This window comes from Ascidia mentula, chromosome 1 (assembly GCF_947561715.1).
Source record: "Ascidia mentula chromosome 1, kaAscMent1.1, whole genome shotgun sequence".
In the NCBI taxonomy this organism is placed as follows: domain Eukaryota; kingdom Metazoa; phylum Chordata; class Ascidiacea; order Phlebobranchia; family Ascidiidae; genus Ascidia; species Ascidia mentula.
Window position 1 is genome coordinate 14510056 of NC_138566.1, and position 16468 is coordinate 14526523.

Sequence of the window (16468 nt, forward strand, 5' to 3'; positions counted from 1 at the left end):
ATGTTTCACAATGACCAATAAGCAGGGTTGTCGGTGGCATGCAACCTCAAATATGAACGACTCAAGAATGAGCATGACTTGCTACATTGAGATTTTTTGTGAAGTTGTAACGAACACAACATTATGTATTCACAGAAATTTGAAGGCCTTTGCGGGGTTAAAATCCACAGTCATTAAGTATATGAGACTTACTTTTCCAAGTACAGGCAACGACACGGTTTTCCAAGCCCTGCAAAAGACAATACTTATTCGAGCACGAAACTGCTTGAAATTAAAGGGGCCAACAATTTGCGTATCAACTCAATATGTCATACAAATAAAAGTCCCCTATAATATTACAAGCACAGCAATTAAAACATCGGTATGCAAATCTCTCACCTTTTTACTGACAGGCAGAAACCTGTACCGAAGCAAAATAAAGCCATTTCCAGTGATAAAATACTTCGTAAAATTCAAACTTCTTTAGCGATCAACAACAAAAAAGTAGCAAAAATTGTTTACTAGACTGCCAGCTGCCATGGGATTAATGAGAGCAATGTGACGTCATAGACTTGTCTTTGTTTCTTCTTTCCCTCAGTTTGCATTTATGATTTTTGTGCGTGCACACAGGCAAAGTGTTTGTTTACATCTCGTAATCAAGTTTGCTGCTTGGTTTGACCACTTTCTATTTGGTATCCCAACATGTGGCGCGTAAGCAAGAGAAACATGGAAAAAAATGGCAAAGCTCGACAGTTCTTACTGTGGCAGAGTATAATTAAATGAAAAGAAATATCCAGGGGATTTAATTGATTCAAAAATGAAATCAGTCAGTAATCCCAACTGCTGATAAAAGAAGGCAAATTGACGCAGAAGGTGATGCACCCGTTATAGTTTCTTAAAGCGTGTGTTAAAAAAAACGCACAAAGTTACGCTTGATTGCACATGCCAATAAGAGCCTGGAGTCTGCAGTAGCCTACTGCTGTACTGCTGGACGCAAGTACAGTCCCACAACTGTGATTTGAATAGTTCGTAAAGTCATACTCTGTGCCTTAATGGTAAACTTTTGAAAGGAAATTAGATTGAAAATGTTTTAACTCAATGAAATGCAGCCATATTTTGTGTTCAAGTGGTTTTATGGTGTGCCGCAGTGACAATGAAATACTGAGACAACGGTAAGGTAATATCTTTGACAACAGAATGTTTTTGGCAGTAATTGCATTTATCTATACGACGTGTAAGATCTACTAAAAAAAGTGCACTCAATTATAAAAACAGATTGGCTCTAACACTGCGGATTTGAGATTTCAGTCTGGAGAAAAACTGATCATCAGCATAAGTCATATAATTTTCAAAATCATGCCGCATTGTTGGTGAATTTCTAGGAAAGATCTTTCTCATCTTATGAAAGGACATTTGCTGCATGATTACCTTCCATGCATTGAATGCTTCGAAACTGTATGTTTTCGATAAACATAGTGCCGATAGTATGTTTGTCCGAAAATTGCTGGCAATGAGATTTATATTAAAAGTAAATGTTTAACTATCACTCTCGTAACAATACAATCAATAAAAAGCCCTACTAAAATGTTTGCAAATGCGGAAGATGACTGCAAACATACAGAATAAATGAGAACACTAGATACAAAACATCCTGTAGGAAATCTTATAAACATCTATAGGTAGAGAAACTATGCAAAGTTTAACAAAACATGGCAAAACATTTTCATTTTTACGGTTTTAGGTATTTTTTTGAAGCTGCAAAGCCATAACGCATATTATGAGACATTGTAATCTGTTTTGGGTGAGTACACAGCCACACATGCCAAATTTCAGTCCAATGTGAAAAGTAGTTTGGGAGTTATCAAACTTTCTCTCAAACTTTCCTTTTTGGTCGAAATTGGGATTTTTAAACCCCTGTATTTTGAAAACTACTGGGTTAATTTTGATAACATTGGTGTGGGTTGAAAAGGAATTGAACACAGATCCTATATCTGTAATTAGTTTTTAACTTTTTGTTTCCTTATTGCAATGACCTATTGATCTTTTTTATGACCCCGAAATACACCTTGTCGGGCGTGGTGCGGGGGTTATCAGATGTTCAATTTGTAGGTCCATCTTATAACTGAAACTTATCAAACAGTTGGAGGGGGTATATTTAATTCCCTTGCAATATCACCTTTAAAAACAAAATTTGGCATGTGTGACTGTGCCACTGTACTTTTTAAGTGTAAGGGTATAGAAGGTCATTTTTTGGTGATTCAACATGGAATGATCCGACTGCTGTGTGCATTGATTATTCCAGTTGTACTAATGTCAATGCTTTGTTGTTGTTTTTCAGGAAACCCAAACTGGCAGGCCTTTTTCATGACAGTGGATGACCATGTAAAGATTGTTTTGGGCCTTTTTGGAAGGTTTTTAGTCCTTTCACGTCAAAGTATAGAAGACCCATCACAAAAGTTCCCTGAAAGCTACTTAGTTACCTACGATTTTGAATGACTTTTTCATACACTTGTGTTATTTGCTTTGTCATGCATTATTGAAATGGTGTTGCAATAAATGGCGCCGGTCTGTGACCCGAAGGTTGCTTTTTCTGCAAAGTCAAATTTTATGCCTTTTGGTGTCAAAACTTGGACAATCAAACTGGTCCCAACGTCGAAAAATTCAAACATATTCTTGGATGGCCTCGCGTTAGCGTCAGAGTTGTACAGAAACCGAAGTCCACGAGTGAATGGAGTCGGAGTTTAGCAATGTTTGACTGTTTGGATTTGATGCAAAAAAATTCGTCCGAAATACTGGATTCTTTATATCTTTAACTGCAAGAGAAACTTTTGATATTCTTCAGTTGAAGTCGGGTTTTGCAATTATCACCAGGAGGAGTGCAGATTTTAGACATTTACAATAATCTCTAAAATAAAAGTGCACCTATTTCAACATTAAAGTAACCACCTTTCACGCGTGACTCCTAAAACCTATTTTTTGTTGCGGGGTCGTCCAATACATGTCTATTACACACCTCTCTCCAATTGATTCAACTCCTTTCTACAGTGTATCCCAGCCGGAGAGAGTTAGGATTGAATTTGGATATCGCAATTGCCCTAACAGGTCAGCGGAGATTGACTGTTATAGTGCATCGATTCAAACGACTTTGCAAAATACACACTAATTTATTCACATTGCAAAATCGAGCGAAATTTTTTTTGAACAATTGAATCGATATATAGCTGCTACTGCCTTGGCACTATTAGAAAGGTAAAGCGGAAACGTTCAGTTTCTATTTTCCCGTTTTGAATTCCTAATAGAAGCTTTTCCTTGCAGAAGGTTTTGGAAGAAAACTCTTCTTGCGTTTTGACCCAACCACATTCCCCATCGTGTTAATGCCAAACTGGACATGATAGCCGAGAAGGGAATTAGACTTGCAAGGGCTTACAATTTGTCCTGAAGGCAGCTTGAAACGGACACTTCTTTCAGTGCGACTCTGCGTATCTCCATTACCTTCTAACATCGACTTATTTTCCGGCAACTCCACGATTCTGTTGTTTGAGGAGTGCAGACCTTTTTCTGCCTTGTAATATTCCAACCAATCCTCTTCGGTTGGACCTTGGCCTGGTACGTAATCTTCGTTCGCCTCATTGAGTGACTCGTTTCCGACTCTGTCGATGATTTCAATCAAACTGCGTGGACTGAGGTGTTTAGACGCCGTGGTCTTCACGCCATATGTGTAACTGGTTGTAATCGGGGAGCGGCCGAGTTTTCGATTTGGAGACGAAACAACTTGTCCTGTAAAGTATCAAACAGTGGTTAAAACTTTAGGACCTACATGTGTATTAAATTGCAGAAATCCTGTTTACAAGGCCCTGTGCCCTAATGCACCTGACGACTCTTCCGCTTGTTTCCCACCACCAAGTACTACCTGATTGAAATAGCCCAAAACCCCACTAAAACTACCCCAAACACCCTAAAGTTCGCTATGACACAGCACACGCATATGCGCTCATTCAACCGTCAAATTGACCCCCATGCATTGCTGGTTTGCTCTGTGACGTACTCATTCCATTGTGACAGAGGTCTACACGGTTGGGCATTTCCCACCACCGAAACTGATTTTCATAGAAATAGCGATATGCGTCCGTTAGCGAAATTTTTGAGCAAGTGTACATTCCACTTTTATTCCTTATCTCTAATTTCGAACTTACCGTAGGTCGCCGGTGACGTTATATTTTGTTCTTTGCCAACACGGCGGCTAATGGGACAATTTTATTACCATCGCAAAAACACAAACAATTATCCTCCATGCTTATGGCTTACCGAACGTGACGGAGATATTTGGAGTCTTTCCATTCTCAAGTGTTTTGCCGGTTACGTCGCCATGCTGTTTACGTTTCCCCAATCGAGGTACCTGATAAAATGAACGACTGTTTTGTGACTGTGCATCAACCGATCAGGAAATTCCTTTACTTTTTGACGAAGATTTTGCATGGAGTGAGAACGTTGCGCAGCTTTTTCTGCCTTGTAATACTCCAGCCAATCCGCTTCTGTTGGACCTCCACATGGCACGTAATCTTCGTCCACGCCATTATTCGAGTCGTTTCCAACCCTATTGATGATTTCCATCAAACCACGTGGACTGAGTTGTTTGTACCCTGAAGACTTGGTAGCCTTTACGCTAGATGGGTAACAGGTTGTTGTAATAGGGGAGCGGCCGAGTTTGCTTGGTGATTTGTATGTCGCTCCGAGTCAATGATGTTGTTGTCTTGAAGAGAAACAGCGACTGGTGGGCCGTCACCGGGTTTTAGTGCCCAACAATCAGCTTTTTCAACATCACCACATCGGCCCAGCGACCTAATGATCAACGACAAGATCCCAAAAATTGTCTCGCCGAGAACCTCTGGTGTAATAAACTTGGCCGGGTTTCGGGATACACGTCCGATCTGCAAGAAAACCACCATCGAGATCTTCAATGGTAAAGGTTGCTTCCAAACCGCCGGGATGTGGAGTGTATTTTCGCATCGTTGCGATACAACCTGGCCTGTAAAACAAAACTCGGTATAAGCACCTGCATGGCAATCAAATCCAAAAATCCTCTGTTTAAACAGTTCCTAGGGCTGGTGACTCATTAATGGGCCTCTAATTTGTCAACAGGAGGAAAAAGTAATTGCAGGTACATTGCAGAGCACACAGCAACAAACAATTATGAAAAACTTTCCTTTGTGACGTCCTCTTTATATTGTGCCGCCAGAGGACTACAAAGTGGGCATTTCCCGCCGGCGAAACGTATTTTAATAGAAACACAGGTATGCGGCCTTCAATTCAGTCAATTTGATTTAACCGATATTTGCTACGTTCCGAGCTTACCACGTGCATTTGAAGTCTTCCGCTTGCATCTGGCTTCCCGATTTCCAAAACTTTCCGTGTTCTCCAACTTAAAATCTATACAACGACGTCATAGTGATTTTACAATGTTCATGCGATATGTTGCACCCGACGCTTACCGATAACACGACATTTGGGAAGACCACTACCAGTCGCGATAGTCGCACCTCCAAACTTGGTTTTCTAAAGATAAACCATTCGAATTAAAAAAATAAAACAGAAACTGATGTTTCACAATGACCAATAAGCAGGGTTGTCGGTGGCATGCAACCTCAAATATGAACGACTCAAGAATGAGCATGACTTGCTACATTGAGATTTTTTGTGAAGTTGTAACGAACACAACATTATGTATTCACAGAAATTTGAAGGCCTTTGCGGGGTTAAAATCCACAGTCATTAAGTATATGAGACTTACTTTTCCAAGTACAGGCAACGACACGGTTTTCCAAGCCCTGCAAAAGACAATACTTATTCGAGCACGAAACTGCTTGAAATTAAAGGGGCCAACAATTTGCGTATCAACTCAATATGTCATACAAATAAAAGTCCCCTATAATATTACAAGCACAGCAATTAAAACATCGGTATGCAAATCTCTCACCTTTTTACTGACAGGCAGAAACCTGTACCGAAGCAAAATAAAGCCATTTCCAGTGATAAAATACGTCGTAAAATTCAAACTTCTTTAGCGATCAACAACAAAAAAGTAGCAAAAATTGTTTACTAGACTGCCAGCTGCCATGGGATTAATGAGAGCAATGTGACGTCATAGACTTGTCTTTGTTTCTTCTTTCCCTCAGTTTGCATTTATGATTTTTGTGCGTGCACACAGGCAAAGTGTTTGTTTATATCTCGTAATCAAGTTTGCTGCTTGGTTCGACCACTTTCTATTTGGTATCCCAACATGTGGCGCGTAAGCAAGAGAAACATGGAAAAAAATGGCAAAGCTCGACAGTTCTTACTGTGGCAGAGTATAATTAAATGAAAAGAAATATCCAGGGGATTTAATTGATTCAAAAATGAAATCAGTCAGTAATCCCAACTGCTGATAAAAGAAGGCAAATTGACGCAGAAGGTGATGCACCCGTTATAGTTTCTTAAAGCGTGTGTTAAAAAAAACGCACAAAGTTACGCTTGATTGCACATGCCAATAAGAGCCTGGAGTCTGCAGTAGCCTACTGCTGTACTGCTGGACGCAAGTACAGTCCCACAACTGTGATTTGAATAGTTCGTAAAGTCATACTCTGTGCCTTAATGGTAAACTTTTGAAAGGAAATTAGATTGAAAATGTTTTAACTCAATGAAATGCAGCCATATTTTGTGTTCAAGTGGTTTTATGGTGTGCCGCAGTGACAATGAAATACTGAGACAACGGTAAGGTAATATCTTTGACAACAGAATGTTTTTGGCAGTAATTGCATTTATCTATACGACGTGTAAGATCTACTAAAAAAAGTGCACTCAATTATAAAAACAGATTGGCTCTAACACTGCGGATTTGAGATTTCAGTCTGGAGAAAAACTGATCATCAGCATAAGTCATATAATTTTCAAAATCATGCCTCATTGTTGGTGAATTTCTAGGAAAGATCTTTCTCATCTTATGAAAGGACATTTGCTGCATGATTACCTTCCATGCATTGAATGCTTCGAAACTGTATGTTTTCGATAAACATAGTGCCGATAGTATGTTTGTCCGAAAATTGCTGGCAATGAGATTTATATTAAAAGTAAATGTTTAACTATCACTCTCGTAACAATACAATCAATAAAAAGCCCTACTAAAATGTTTGCAAATGCGGAAGATGACTGCAAACATACAGAATAAATGAGAACACTAGATACAAAACATCCTGTAGGAAATCTTATAAACATCTATAGGTAGAGAAACTATGCAAAGTTTAACAAAACATGGCAAAACATTTTCATTTTTACGGTTTTAGGTATTTTTTAAAGCTGCAAAGCCATAACGCATATTATGAGACATTGTAATCTGTTTTGGGTGAGTACACAGCCACACATGCCAAATTTCAGTCCAATGTGAAAAGTAGTTTGGGAGTTATCAAACTTTCTCTCAAACTTTCCTTTTTGGTCGAAATTGGGATTTTTAAACCCCTGTATTTTGAAAACTACTGGGTTAATTTTGATAACATTGGTGTGGGTTGAAAAGGAATTGAACACAGATCCTATATCTGTAATTAGTTTTTAACTTTTTGTTTCCTTATTGCAATGACCTATTGATCTTGAAATACACCTTGTCGGGCGTGGTGCGGGGGTTATCAGATGTTCAATTTTTAGGTCCATCTCATAACTGAAACTTATCAAACAGTTGGAGGGGGTATATTTAATTTCCTTGCAATATCACCTTCAAAAACAAAATTTGGCATGTGTGACTGTGCCACTGTACTTTTTAAGTGTAAGGGTATAGAAGGTCATTTTTTGGTGATTCAACATGGAATGATCCGACTGCTGTGTGCATTGATTATTCCAGTTGTACTAATGTCAATGCTTTGTTGTTGTTTTTTAGGAAACCCAAACTGGCAGGCCTTTTTCATCACAATGGATGACCATGTAAAGATTGTTTTGGGCCTTTTTGGAAGGTTTTTAGACCTTTCACGTCAAAGTATAGAAGACCCATCACAAAAGTTCCCTGAAAGCTACTTAGTTACCTACGATTTTGAATGACTTTTTCATACACTTGTGTTATTTGCTTTGTCATGCATTATTGAAATGGTGTTGCAATAAATGGCGCCGGTCTGTGACCCGAAGGTTGCTTTTTCTGCAAAGTCAAATTTTATGCCTTTTGGTGTCAAAACTTGGACAATCAAACTGGTCCCAACGTCGAAAAATTCAAACATATTCTTGGATGGCCTCGCGTTAGCGTCAGAGTTGTACAGAAACCGAAGTCCACGAGTGAATGGAGTCGGAGTTTAGCAATGTTTGACTGTTTGGATTTGATGCAAAAAAATTCGTCCGAAATACTGGATTCTTTATATCTTTAACTGCAAGAGAAACTTTTGATATTCTTCAGTTGAAGTCGGGTCTTGCAATTATCACCAGGAGGAGTGCAGATTTTAGACATTTACAATAATCTCTAAAATAAAAGTGCACCTATTTCAACATTAAAGTAACCACCTTTCACGCGTGACTCCTAAAACCTTGTTTTTTTTGCGGGGTCGTCCAATACATGTCTATCACACACCTCTCTCCAATTGATTCAACTCCTTTCTACAGTGTATCCCAGCCGGAGAGCGGTAGGATTGAATTTGGATATCGCAATTGCCCTTACAGGTCAGCGGAGATTGACTGTTATAGTGCATCGATTGAAACGACTTTGCAAAATACACATTAATTTATTCACATTGCAAAATCGAGCGAAATTTTTTTTGAACAATTGAATCGAAAACGAGTCACTCAATGAGGCAGACGAAGATTACGTACCAGGCCAAGGTCCAACCGAAGAGGATTGGTTGGAATATTACAAGGCAGAAAAAGGTCTGCACTCCTCAAACAACAGTATCGTGGAGTTGCCGGAAAATAAGTCGATGTTAGAAGGTAATGGAAATGCGCAGAGTCGCACTGAAAGAAGTGTCCGTTTCAAGCTGCCTTCAGGACAAATTGTAAGCCCTTGCAAGTCTAATTCCCTTCTCGGCTATCATGTCCAGTTTGGCATTAACACGATGGGGAATGTGGTTGGGTCAAAACGCAGGAAGAGTTTTCTTCCAAAACCTTCTGCAAGGAAAAGCTTCTATTAGGAATTCAAAACGGGAAAATAGAAACTGAACGTTTCCGCTTTACCTTTCTAATAGTGCCAAGGCAGTAGCAGCTATATGTCGATTCATTTGTTCAAAAAAAATTTCGCTCGATTTTACAATGTGAATAAATTAGTGTGTATTTTGCAAAGTCGTTTCAATCGATGCACTATAACAGTCAATCTCCGCTGATCTATAAGCGCAATTGTGATATCCAAATTCAACCCTACCTCTCTCCGGCTGGGATACACTGTAAAAAGGAGTTGAATCAATTGGAGAGAGGTGTGTAATAGACATGTATTGGACGACCCCGCAAAAAAACAAGGTTTTAGGAGTCACGCGTGAAAGGTGGTTACTTTAATGTTGAAATAGGTGCACTTTTATTTTAGACATTATTGTAAATGTCTAAAATCTGCACTCCTCCTGGTGATAATTGCAAAACCCGACTTCAACTAAAGAATATCAAAAGTTTCTCTTGGAGTTAAAGATATAAAGAATCCAGTATTTCGGACGAATTTTTTTGCATCAAATCCAAACAGTCAAACATTGCTAAACTCCGACTCCATTCACGCGAGGCCATCCAAGAATATGTTTGAATTTTTCGACTTTGGGACCAGTTTGATTGTCCAAGTTTTGACACCAAAAAGCATAAAATTTGACTTTGCAGAAAAAGCAACCTTCGGGTCATAGACCGGCGCCATTTATTGCAACACCATTTCAATAATGCATGACAAAGCAAATTACACAAGTGTATGAAAAAGTCATTCAAAATCGTAGGTAACTAAGTAGCTTTCAGGGAACTTTTGTGATGGGTCTTCTATACTTTGACGTGAAAGGTCCAAAAACCTTCCAAAAAGGCCCAAAACAATCTTTACATGGTCATCCACTGTCATGAAAAAGGCCTGCCATTTTGGGTTTCCTGAAAAACAACAACAAAGCATTGACATTAGTACAACTGGAATAATCAATGCACACAGCAGTCGGATCATTCCATGTTAAATCACCAAAAAATGACCTTCTATACCCTTACACTTTAAAAGTACAGTGGCACAGTCACACATGCTAAATTTTGTTTTTAAAGGTGATATTGCAAGGAAATTAAATATACCCCTCCAACTGTTTGATAAGTTTCAGTTATAAGATGGAGTTATAAGATTTCAGTATCAGATAAAAGTTGAACATCTGATGACCCTCGCCCCACGCCCCGACAAGGTGTATTTCGGGGTCATAAAAAAGATCAATAGGTCATTGCAATAAGGAAACAAAAAGTTAAAAATGATTACAGATATAGGATCTGTGTTCAATACCTTTTCAAACAACATCAATGTTATCAAAATTAACCCAGTAGTTTTCAAAATACAGGGGTTTAAAAATCCCAATTTCGACCAAAAAGGAAAGTTTGAGAGAAAGTTTGATAACTCCCAAACTACTTTTCACATTGGACTGAAATTTGGCATGTGTGGCTGTGTACTCACCCAAAACAGATTACAATGTCTCATAATATGCATTATGGCTTTGCAGCTTTAAAAAATACCTAAAACCGTAAAAATGAAAATGTTTTGCCATATTTTGTTAAACTTTGCATAGTTTCTCGGCACTATGTTTATCGAAAACATACAGTTTCGAAGCATTCAATGCATGGAAGGTAATCATGCAGCCAATGTCCTTTCATTTGATGAGAAAGATCTTTCCTAGAAATTCACCAACAATGCAGCATGATTTTGAAAATTATATGACTTATGCTGATGATCAGTTTTTCTCCAGACTGAAATCTCAAATCCGCAGTGTTAGAGCCAATCTGTTTTTATAATTGAGTGCACTTTTTTTAGTAGATCTTACACGTCGTATAGATAAATGCAATTACTGCCAAAAACATTCTGTTGTCAAAGATATTACCTTTACCGTTGTCTCAGTATTTCATTGTCACTGCGGCACACCATAAAACCACTTGAACACAAAATATGGCTGCATTTCATTGAGTTGAAACATTTTCAATGTAATTTCTTTTCAAAAATTTACCATTAAGGCACAGAGTATGACTTTACGAACTATTCAAATCACAGTTGTGGGACTGTACTTGCGTCCAGCAGTACAGCAGTAGGCTACTGCAGACTCCAGGCTCTTATTGGCATGTACAATCAAGCGTAACTTTGTGCGTTTTTTTTTCAACACACGCTTTAAGAAACTATAACGGGTGCATCACCTTCTGCGTCAACTTGCCTTCTTTTATCAGCAGTTGGGATTACTGACTGATTTCATTTTTGAATCAATTAAATCCCCTGGATATTTCTTTTCATTTAATTATACTCTGCCACAGTAAGAACTGTCGAGCTTTGCCATTTTTTTTCCATGTTTCTCTTGCTTACGCGCCACATGTTGGGATACCAAATAGAAAGTGGTCAAACCAAACAGCAAACTTGATTACGAGATATAAACAAACACTTTGCCTGTGTGCACGCACAAAAATCATAAATGCAAACTGAGGGAAAGAAGAAACAAAGACAAGTCTATGACGTCACATTGCTCTCATTAATCCCATGGCAGCTGGCAGTCTAGCAAACAATTTTTGCTACTTTTTTGTTGTTGATCGCTAAAGAAGTTTGAATTTTTACGGGGTATTTTATTACTGGAAATGGCCTTATTTTGCTTCGGTACAGGTTTCTGCCTGTCAGTAAAAAGGTGAGAGATTTGCATACCGATGTTTTAATTGCTGTGCTGGTAATATTATAGGGGACTTTTATTTGTATGACATATTGAGTTGATACGCAAATTGTTGGCCCCTTTAATTTCAAGCAGTTTCGTGCTCGAATAAGTATTGTCTTTTCCAGGGCTTGGAAAACCGTGTCGTTGCCTGTACTTGGAAAAGTAAGTCTCATATACTTAATGACTGTGGATTTTAACCCCGCAAAGGCCTTCAAATTTCTGTGAATACATAATGTTGTGTTCGTTACAACTTCGCAAAAAATCTCAATGTAGCAAGTCATGCTCATTCTTGAGTCGTTCATATTTGAGGTTGCATGCCACCGACAACCCTGCTTATTGGTCATTGTGAAACATCAGTTTCTGTTTTATTTTTTTAATTCGAATGGTTTATCTTTAGAAAACCAGGTTTGGAGGTGCGACTATCGCGACTGGTAGTGGTCTTCCCAAATGTCGTGTTATCGGTAAGCGTCGGGTGCAACATTTCGCATGAACATTGTAAAATCACTATGACGTCGTTGTATAGATTTTAAGTTGGAGAACTCGGAAAGTTTTGGAAATCGGGAAGCCAGATGCAAGTGGAAGGCTTCAAATGCACGTGGTAAGCTCGGAACGTAGCAAATATCGGTTAAATCAAATGGACTGAATTGAAGGCCGCATACCTGTGTTTCTATTAAAATACGTTTCGCCAGCGGGAAATGCCCACTTTGTAGTCCTCTGGCGGCACAATATAAAGAGGACGTCAAAAAGGAAAGTTTTTCATAATTGTTTGTTGCTGTGTGCTCTGCAATGTAGCTGCAATTACTTTTTCCTCCTGTTGACATATTAGAGGCCCATTAATGAGTCACCAGCCCTAGGAACTGTTTAAACAGAGGATTTTTGGATTTGATTGCCATGCAGGTGCTTATACCGAGTTTTGTTTTACAGGTCAGGTTGTATCGCAACGATGCGAAAATACACTCCACATCCCGGCGGTTTGGAAGCAACCTTTACTATTGAAGATCTCGATGGTGGTTTTCTTGCAGACCGGACGTGTATCCCGAAACCCGGCCAAGTTTATTACACCAGAGGTTTTCGGCGAGACAATTTTTGGGATCTTGTCGTTGATCATTAGGTCGCTGGGCCGATGTGGTGATGTTGAAAAAGCTGATTGTTGGGCACTAAAACCCGGTGACGGCCCACCAGTCGCTGTTTCTCTTCATGACAACAACATCATTGACTCGGAGCGACATACAAAATTACCACCAAGCAAACTCGGCCGCTCCCCTATTACAACAACCTGTTACCCATCTAGCGTAAAGGCTACCAAGTCTTCAGGGTACAAAGAACTCAGTCCACGTGGTTTGATGGAAATCATCAATAGGGTTGGAAACGACTCGAATAATGGCGTGGACGAAGATTACGTGCCATGTGGAGGTCCAACAGAAGCGGATTGCCTGGAGTATTACAAGGCAGAAAAAGCTGCGCAACGTTCTCACTCCATGCAAAATCTTCGTCGAAAAGTAAAGGAATTTCCTGATCGGTTGATGCACAGTCACAAAACAGTCGTTCATTTTATTAGGTACCTCGAGTTGAGACACGTAAACAGCATGGCGACGTAACCGGCAAAACACTTGAGAATGGAAAGACTCCAAATATCTCCGTCACGTTGGGTAAGCCATAAGCATGGAGGATAATTGTTTGTGTTTTTGCGATGGTAATAAAATTGACCCATTAGCCGCCGTGTTGGCAAAGAACAAAATATAACGTCACCGGCGACCTACGGTAAGTTCGAAATTAGAGATAAGGAATAAAAGTGGAATGTACACTTGCTGAAAAATTTCGCTAACGGACGCATATCGCTATTTCTATGAAAATCAGTTTCGGTGGTGGGAAATGCCCAAGCGTGTAGACCTCTGTCACAATGGAATGAGTACGTCACAGAGCATACCAGCAATGCATGGGGGTCAATTTGACGGTCGAATGAGCGCATATGCGTGTGCTGTGTCATAGCGAACTTTAGGGTGTTTTGGGCAGTTTTAGTGGGGTTTTGGGCTATTTCAATCAGGTAGTACTTGGTGGTGGGAAACAAGCGGAAGAGTCGTCATGTGCATTAGGGCACAGGGCCTTGTAAACAGGATTTCTGCAATTTAATACACATGTAGGTCCTAAAGTTTTAACCACTGTTTGATACTTTACAAGACAAGTTGTTTCGTCTCCAAATCGAAAACTCGGCCGCTCCCCGATTACAACCAGTTACCCATATGGCGTGAAGACCACGGCGTCTAAACACCTCAGTCCACGCAGTTTGATTGAAATCATCGACAGAGTCGGAAACGAGTCACTCAATGAGGCGGACGAAGATTACGTACCAGGCCAAGGTCCAACCGAAGAGGATTGGTTGGAATATTACAAGGCAGAAAAAGGTCTGCACTCCTCAAACAACAGAATCGTGGAGTTGCCGGAAAATAAGTCGATGTTAGAAGATAATGGAGATGCGCAAGCTGCCTTCAGGACAAATTGTAAGCCCTTGCAAGTCTAATTCCCTTCACGGCTATCATGTCCAGTTTGGCATTAACACGATGGGGAATGTGATTGGGTCAAACCGCAAAAAGAGTTTTCTTCCAAAACCTTCTGCAAGGAAAAGCTTCTATTAGGAATTCAAAACGGGAAAATAGAAACTGAACGTTTCCGCTTTACCTTTCTAATAGTGCCAAGGCAGTAGCAGCTATATGTCGATTCATTTGTTCAAAAAAAATTTCGCTCGATTTTGCAATGTGAATAAATTAGTGTGTATTTTGCAAAGTCGTTTGAATCAATGCACTATTACAGTCAATCTCCGCTGACCTATAAGGGCAATTGCGATATCCAAATTCAACCCTACCTCTCTCCGGCTGGGATACACTGTAAAAAGGAGTTGAATCAATTGGAGAGAGGTGTGTAATAGACATGTATTGGACGACCCCGCAAAAAAACAAGGTTTTAGGAGTCACGCGTGAAAGGTGGTTACTTTAATGTTAAAATAGGTGCACTTTTATTTTAGAGATTATTGTAAATGTCTAAAATCTGCACTCCTCCTGGTGATAATTGCAAAACCCGACTTCAACTGAAGAATATCAAAAGTTTCTCTTGCAGTTAAAGATATAGAAATCTAATATTTCGGACAAGGAAAATTATAATTAAGGTGAGGATTAACAATATACTCGTGTATTATGAGGAAACAGGCTTTACGCGTTGGCGTAAAATAAGAAACACATATTTTACGCCAACAGAAATTTACTGATCTTCTCAGATCTCAGACTTTATTCAAAGCTCGTCGAAATAAAATGAATATCGACCTTATTAGCTATGTTCTTACAAAAATATTCCAGACAGATTCGTTATTGTATGCTGGTGTTTGTTGCCAGGGATGGCAATTTTAGAAACTATCCTTCTGGCACAGAAATAAGGTATATTGTATTTTACCAACGTTTCGTCTTCGTCGGCGGGACTTCATCAGGTGAAAAGAAAAATTTAAATCGAATTAAATAAAAAATAACAAATGTCAGACAAAAACTAGTGGATAATTCTCATGAATAAAAAACTTTCTTTATTAAAAAGGCGATTCTTTCGTGTTGGATTGTTGACAATCTCTGTCTGCCGGGGAAGGCGAGTATATTGTGAGTAAATATTTAACATAACGATCATTCAACGTCACTGGTCCAACTTCGTACAAATGTTCATATATGAGACTATAGTCTGCCAAATGAGCAACAGGGACGTTTACTGAACAGACTGCACAACAAGCGTTGCTTAAATGCATCGATATGATGCTGGAAAAATTACAGAAAAATATATCTAAAATTCTTCGAGGTTTAAAAGTATTCCGTTAAAAACTGCAGTTTGTATTCCAAATTTTCCTTGTTTATTCTAGCCTAGTACAAGTACCACTGCAAGCAGATGCCGAAGACAATTGCCCAAAATAAACTAAAAATCTATACAGGTCCGACCCAAGTATGAGATGTACTTACACGGAGTTATGTCAACCCAAAGTCAATAGAAAACACAAGTTGACCAACCCATTGTTACGCGATAAAAACTCAAGGCCGCCATTTTATGTCCAAAATAATACAATGGACATGGACGGACAAAAGAAGTTTTTTTTTTGCAGAAAGTGTAGAGCTCTAGAAAAATTTTCTTCAGTCGTGATTAATGAAAATTTAACTTTAATTAATTTAGATATGAGAATTCAGTGAAAAGGTAGCGATTTTGATGAAAATTTACTTAAATACGCACCAGGATTAAGGTTAGCTAGTGCAGTTTTAAAAAGATTATCACATCATGGGAGGATGCTCAGCACCAAACTGTGTAAACAGAACTGAGAATGAGTTTAAAATGTTCCGCTTTTCCACCGCTGTATCCATTCGCAGATGCTGGCTGCAAAATTGTCGCCGGGATAAGTGGGTACCAACGAAGAACAGTCGCCTGTGCGAGGTTCGACTGAAAGATACTTCGTGCACAAATCAGTTATTATTAACCCTAGTGTGTTTAGAAACATTTTGAACCGAACCAGTTTGAATAAAATAGAAAAGACGGTCTGAAAAAATTGAGGTTGGGAGCTGTGCCAACATTACTTAATGTTCCAAACTGCCCAGTTAAACTATCTGGCCAAAGGCGCCTTTTGAAACGGCACAGAAATATCAGAA